General features: G+C 38.8%; 1 protein-coding gene across 4 annotated transcripts in view; it reads right to left on the minus strand.

Moving 5' to 3' along the window:
* The window catches only part of SSH2 (slingshot protein phosphatase 2), a 247,359-nt gene that overhangs the window by 189,224 nt on the left and 50,671 nt on the right, over positions 1-7,464 (minus strand). The window lies entirely within an intron of this gene.

The following is a 7,464-nucleotide window of genomic DNA, read 5'->3' on the forward strand; positions in this document are numbered from 1 at the left end:
ACCCATGTCCCCTGCATTGGCAGGCGGATTCTTAACCACTGCGCCACCAGGGAAGTCCCTGCAGTTGTTCTTAAAGAACTAGAGACTTTGAAAATATACTTTGGACATCAAACAATAAAATACATGTGTACCCTAAAGCCTGATGACTACTTTCCGACTAAAAGCTTTTAACCTTTAAAGGTCAAGACGAGAAGTAGATCTTATTTATCCTGACACTTATGTGTAACTGGATTGAACAAAGCAATTTCATAGCCTAAGGATGACCCAGCTGAGAAAACTCTCCGCAGTCCCTAACCCCAAGTTACACATTTAAAACCATTCTTTCTTTTCTTTCTTTTTAAAAAATTACATTCCCATGACTTATCTATTTTAGAAGTTTGCACCTTTTGACTCCCTCACCCATCCTGCCCACTCCCTGCCTCTGGCAACTACCAACCTGTTGTCTGTATCTGTGAACTTAGCAAAAAACATTATTTCAATAAGTACGTGGTAAACAAGATTCAGAAGGTGTCAGAGAGTATTTATTTTCCTCCCATCATTGTCCCCCACACCTCCTAGTTCTCTACAACCCCATTCCCAGAAGTAGTCACTATGCTAGTTTCTTGGGATATCTTTTCAGAGATACAGTGTACACATACAAGCATTACATGTGTATATATCCTTTCTCTAAAATATACAATGGAAACACACTGCACCTATTTTTCTGTCGCTGCCTTTTTAACTAATCTTTGTTTAAAATTTTTTAAATTGTGGTAAAATAACATAAAATTTACCATCTTAAACATTTTCAAGTGTAGAGTTCATTAGTGTTAAGCATATTCACGTTGTTGTTCAACCAACCGCTGGAACTTTTTCATCTTGCAAAACTAAAACTCTACACCCATTAAAAAAAAAATCTTCATTTCCTTAGAAGAAGTAAAACTGTCACTGTTTGCAGATGACATGATACTATACATAAAGAATCCTAAAGATGCCACCAGAAAACTACTAGAGCTAATCAATGAATTTGGTAAAGTTGCAGGATACAAAACTAATGCACAGAAATCTCTTGCATTCCTATACACTAATGATGAAAAATCTGAAAGAGAAATTAAGGAAACACTCCCATTTACCATTACAACAAAAAGAATAAAATATCTAGGAATAAACCTACCTAGGAAGACAAAAGACCTGTATGCAGAAAACTATAAGACACTGATGAAAGAAATTAAAGATGATACCAACAGATGGAGAGATATACCATGTTCTTGGATTTTAAGAATCAATATTGTGAAAATGACTATACTACTCAAAGCAATCTACAGATTCAATGCAATCCCTATCAAATTACCAATGGCACTTTTTACAGAACTAGAACAAAAAATCTTAAAATTTGTATGGAGACACAAAAGACCCCAAATAGCCAAAGCAGTCTTGAGGGAAAAAAACGGAGCTGGAGGAATCAGACTCCCTGACCTCAGACTATACTACAAAGCTACAGTAATCAAGACAATATGACACTGGCACAAAAACAGAAACATAGATCAATGGAACAGGATAGAAAGCCCAGAGATAAACCCACACACCTACGGTCAACTAATCTATGACAAAGGAGGCAAGGATATACAATGGAGAAAAGACAGTCTCTTCAATAAGTGGTGTTGGGAAAACTGGACAGCTACATGTAAAAGAATGAAATTAGAACACTCTCTAACACCATACACAAAAATAAACTCAAAATGGATTAGAGACCTAAATGTAAGACCAGACACTATAAAACTCTTAGAGGAAAACATAGGAAGAACACTCTTTGACAAAAATCACAGCAAGATCTTTTTTGATGCACCTCCTACAGTAATGGAAATGAAAATAAACAGATGGGACCTAATGAAACTTATAACTTTTGCAAAGCAAAGGAAACTACAAACAAGATGAAAAGACAACCCTCAGAATGGGAAAAAATATTTGCAAACGAATCAACGGACAAAGGATTAATCTCCAAAATATATAAACAGCTCATGCAGCTCAATATTAAAAACACAAACAACCCAATTAAAAAATGGGCTGAAGACCTAAATAGACATTTCTCCAAAGAGGACATACAGATGGCCGAGAAGCACATGGAAAGCTGCTCAACATCACTAATTATTAGAGAAATGCAAATCAAAACTACAATGAGGTATCACCTCACACCAGTTAGAATGGGCATCATCAGAAAATCTACAAACAACAAATGCTGGAGAGGGTGTGGAGAAAAGGGAACCCTCTTGCACTGCTGGTGGGAAGGTAAATTGATACAGCCACTATGGAGAACAGTATGGAGGTTCCTTAAAAAACTAAAAATAGAATTACCATATGACTCAGCAATCCCACTACTGGGCATATACCCTGAGAAAGCCATAATTCAAAAAGAGTCATGCACCCCAATGTTCACTGCAGCACTATTTACAACAGCCACGTCATGGAAGCAACCTAAATGCCCATCGACAGACGAATGGATAAAGAAGATGTGGTACATATATACAACGGAATATTACTCAGCCATAAAAAGGAACGAAACTGGGTCATTTGTAGAGACATGGATGAATCTAGAGACTGTCATAAAGAGTGAAGTAAGTCAGAAAGAGAAAAACAAATATTGAATATTAACGCATATATGTGGAACCTAGAAAAATGATACAGACGAACCGGTTTGCAGGGCAGAAATTGAGACACAGATGTAGAGAACAAATGTATGGACACCAAGGGGGAAAGTGGCGGTGGTGGTGGTGGTGGTGGGATGAGTTGGGAGACTGGGATTGACATGTATACACTGATGTGTATAAAATGGATGACTAATAAGAACCTGCTGTATAAAAAATAAAATTAAGTTAAAAAATAAATAGAATTAAATTAAAAAAAATTAACAACAACAAAATTCTTCATTTCTCCCTTATTAGCCCCTGGTAACCATTATTCTACTTCCTGTTTCTATGAGTTTGATAACTCTAGATGTCTCATATAAGTAGAATCATATAGTATTTGTCTTTTTGTGACTGGCTTATTTCACTTAGCATAATGTCCTCAGTGGTCATACACGTTGTAGCATGTATCAGAATTTCCTTCCCATTTATTTATTTATTTATTTTTGGCTGTGTTGGGTCTTTGTTGCTGCGTGTGGGCTTTCTCTAGTTGCGGCAAGCGGGGGCTACTCTTTGTTGCGGTGCACAGACTTCTCATTGTGGTGGCTTCTCTTGTTGCAGAGCACAGGCTCTAGGCGCACGGGCTTCCGTAGCTGTGGCACATGGGCTCAGTAGTTGTGGCATGTGGGCTCTAGGGCACACGGGCTTCAGCAGTCATGGCTCGTGGGCTTTAGAGTGTAGGCTCAGTAGTTGTGGCACACGGGCTTAGTCGCTCCACGGCATGTGGGATCTTCCTGCGCCAGGGATCGAACCCATGTTCCCTGCACTGGCAGGCGGATTCTTAACCACTGAGCCATCAGGGAAGTCCTTCCTTCCCTTTTAAGGCTGAATAATATTCCACTGTATGTATATACTACATTTTGTTTATCCACTCATCCATCAATGGACATTTACTTCATGATTTTTGATCACTGCATGATATCCCATTGTATACATATTCCACAATACAGTTCATCAGTCTCCTATTGGTAGATTCAGGTTACTTGTATTTGTTTTCTCATTTGCTATATCGAATAATCACAAACTTGATGGTTTAATCAACATAAATTTATTATCTTACAGTTCTGGAGGTCAGGAGTACTAAAATCAAAGTGGTGGCAGACCCATGTTCCTTCTGGAGGCTCTAGTGGAGTGTTATGGTCTGAACTGTGGTCCCCCCCAACCCCAAATTTATATGTTTAAGTCCTAATCCCTAGTATCTCATAGTGTGACTGCATCTGGAGATGAGGTAATTAAATTAAAATGAGGTTATTAGGGTGGGACTTCATCCAGTACGACTGGTATCCTTGTAAGAGAAGATCAGGACACAGATACACACAAAAGAAAGATCATGTGAAGACACAGGGAGAAGACAGACACCTACAAGCTAAGGAGAGAGGTCTCAGAAAAATATCAACCCTGCCAACACCTTGATCTCTGACTTGTAGCCTCCAGAACTGTGAGAAAATAAATTTCTGTTGTTTAGGCCACCAGTCTACAGTACTTGTTATGGCAGCCCTAGCAAACTAATACAGAGAGAGTCCATTTCTTTGCCTCTTCCAGCATCTAGAGGCCACCTGAATTTCTTGGCTTGTGGCCCCCTTCCTTCATCTTTAAAGTTAGCAAAAGTGGGTTGAGTCGTTCTCATATCAGTCCGACCTCTTCTCTGTCTCCATCTTTGACTTTTAAAGATCCTTATAATGACACTGTCCCCTACTCAGATAATCCAGGATAATCTGCCTATTTTAAAGTCATCTGATTAACAACCTGAATTCCATCCAACCTTAATTTCCCCTTTACCATGTAACATAATATATTCACAGGTTCACAGATGAGGACTCTATTGGGGGAGCCATTATTCTTCTGCCTACCACAGAATCTTCTTTTCTGCAAGTTTTACTGGGGAAAACAATTGTGCTTTAGAACCCAATATTCACACCAGTACAGTGGGAAGCACAAAATTAAGGGACCAAGCAATGCTAGAGCTATATATTTTACACTTAAAGAAGATCCTAAAAACCTAGTAGCAACAGCAGGATGTTTGAAATAGCTTTTTCCAAATGATGAATTGGATTTGATCCAACCACAGTATTTTACACAGGCCTCTTTATAATCAATGGTACAGATCTGCAAGATAATTGGTTAGTATTAAGGATATAATCTATGGCCAGTAATAATTAGACTGGGTCAACTTGACAGATTAAATCAGAACGAATTGGTGATTCCTTCTTCTAAGCATCCATAGTTCCCTGCACATATATTTTCTAACGCTTACCTCACACTGCCGCAATTATTTCTATATATATTGTTTCTCTCTCTAGACAGTGAGCTTCTCAAGCTGTATCTCTAGAGTCTGGCACAGAGTAAGCATTCAGTAAATGTTCAATGAATGAGTTAAGTGACAGCATTAGTTGTTACAATTCTTCCTTGTTGCCAATAACAATAACACAAATTAAGATGAGTTATAATCTTTGTGTATAGTTTTGGTTAAGAGACCAATAGTCTTCACTACCCTAAACGCATGATGTTTGTCCATTAATTAGTCATAGTAGCAACAGCTCCTATTGAAGAGCCAATTGTTACATGAGACACTGCCTCCCCTGGGCTCCAAGTCAACGTGGAGGCTTTAAGCCAAAAGAGCATCTTCATTTCTCAGAGCTACTTAGCAGCTTGGCTTGTCAGTGGCTGAGACTGTCCAGGTATTCATGCCACAGGACTCCCTGACTCTGGCTTGCAGTTAGTCCATTTCATCTGCAAAGGTACTGCTGCTCTCTACACTCTGTATGTAATTCACAGCTCTTTTATGGTAAGCATCACAGGCTTGTTTCTCTACTCACTTCTCCTTTCAGAAGGAATATAATCTTTCAATCTAAATTTTATCCATCCTTCAAAGAACCTCTCAAATCCCAGAATTTCAGGAAGCTTCAAAATGATGACTTCAGCCTCACTGGCCTTGGCAGGGGTTAGCCATCAACAGCCTGCTTTCATATGGCCAGCAAGCTAAGAATGGTTTTCACATTTTTAAATGGTTGTTTTGTTTTGTTTTCTAAAGAAAAGGCAAAGAAGAATATGCAACACAGACCATTTAAGGCTGGCAGAGCCTAAAATATTTACTGTCAGGCTTTTAACAGAAAAAGTTTGTCAATCCCTGGCCTAGAGCATACAATTTAACTCAGGCTAATGAGAATACTGCCTAGAACTGTCTCTAATCTTTGTACAGACCATAGTTTTATCTCCCTGCGGTTTTATGGAGATATAACTGAAATATAACATTGTATTAGTTTAAGGTATACAGCATAATGATTTGACATATGGATATTTTGTAGATTTAGAGATTTTGCTTTTAATTCTTTGAATATTCACTTATGATAGTATTTCAGATCCTATACAAATGCCACATTACTTGTATCAGCAAATTCACACTCTCACACAGAGATAATCTGAAAATATTTTTTAAAAAGCCCACCAAATCCCATGATCTCCATGAGGTTTGGTTTCCTTTCTCTTCTCTTTTTCTGATATAACCATCTGTCCTACAAGGGCATGTTTCTGAAATAGGAGAAAAATTCCTATTTTGGAAGAAGCAGTGATTCTCAAAGTGTGCTGCCCAGACCACCAGGCGCAGCCTCACTTGTGAACTGGTTAGAAATGCAAATTCTTAGGCTCCATTCTAGATCTATCAAATTAGGAAATCTGGGGTTAGGGCCTAGAGATGTGTTTTTAACAAGCCCTCCAACTGATTCTGATGTACATTAAATATATTAACTATAAGTTAAAGTTTGAGAGCCACTGGACTAAAGTATTTGCATCTGTAGATAGCACATATATCACTGCTTTAGAATCGGAATGATGGAATCGTATCACTCCAAAACTAACTCCTGATAGCAAAACCAACGAAAGGAAAGTAGTGAGTAAAGAAAAGTGGCAAGTGAGATATAAAAGCAGTTATTCATATGCACAGGTTATTCAATTTACATAAAGGGGCACCACCTGTATTTAATGAATGTGTATATAAGGTAACTAAGCTAGGTACCATGATGGATTCTGAGAAGTAATCATCCACAGCAGTAAGAACAAATTAATAAACGAGTAATAAGTCCATAAACACAGAGAAAAGCCAAGAAGCTGGTGGTAGATGCTCAACCTTCGCTGAAAGCCCACAAAAAGAATGAGAGTAAAACAGCTGCTGCACGGACTTCCCTGGTGGTGCAGTGGTTAGGAATCCGCCTTCCAATGCAGGGGACACGGGTTCAAGCCCTGGTCCAGGAAGATCGCACATGCCCCAGAGCGACTAAGCCCGTGCGCCACAACTACTGAGCCTGAGCTCTAGAGCCTGCGAGCCACAACTACTGAGCCCACATGCCACAACTACTGAAGTCCGCGCGCCTAGAGCCCATGCTCCACAACAAGAGAAGCCCCTGCAATGAGAAGCCTATGCACTGCAACGAAGAGCAGCCCCCGCTCACCGCAACTAGAGAAAGGCTGCGCGCACCAACAAAGACCCAACGCAGCCAAAAATAAATAAATAAATTAATTAATTAATTTAAAAAATAGCTGCTGCAACTCAGAACTTCAAGATCTGGAATCCCAAGATACAAAAGGAAAAAGAAAACTTCTGGATTTATGTCTCTAGTTGATAATTAAGTGGCTCAAAATTGATATGTAATCTACAGAGAGATGAGTTTGTCTCAATTTAGGCAAACCAATATTCTATTATTTTCCATTTTCGGTTAGGCTTCTGCTATTAACTAGTTAGCTGCTTACTTCCCTCCTGTTCTGTGTAGGAGTTAAAAAAAAAAAACAATTCTGTCGACTTCATGAGCTG

This window comes from Orcinus orca, chromosome 19 (assembly GCF_937001465.1).
Source record: "Orcinus orca chromosome 19, mOrcOrc1.1, whole genome shotgun sequence".
Taxonomy (NCBI): Eukaryota; Metazoa; Chordata; class Mammalia; order Artiodactyla; family Delphinidae; genus Orcinus; species Orcinus orca.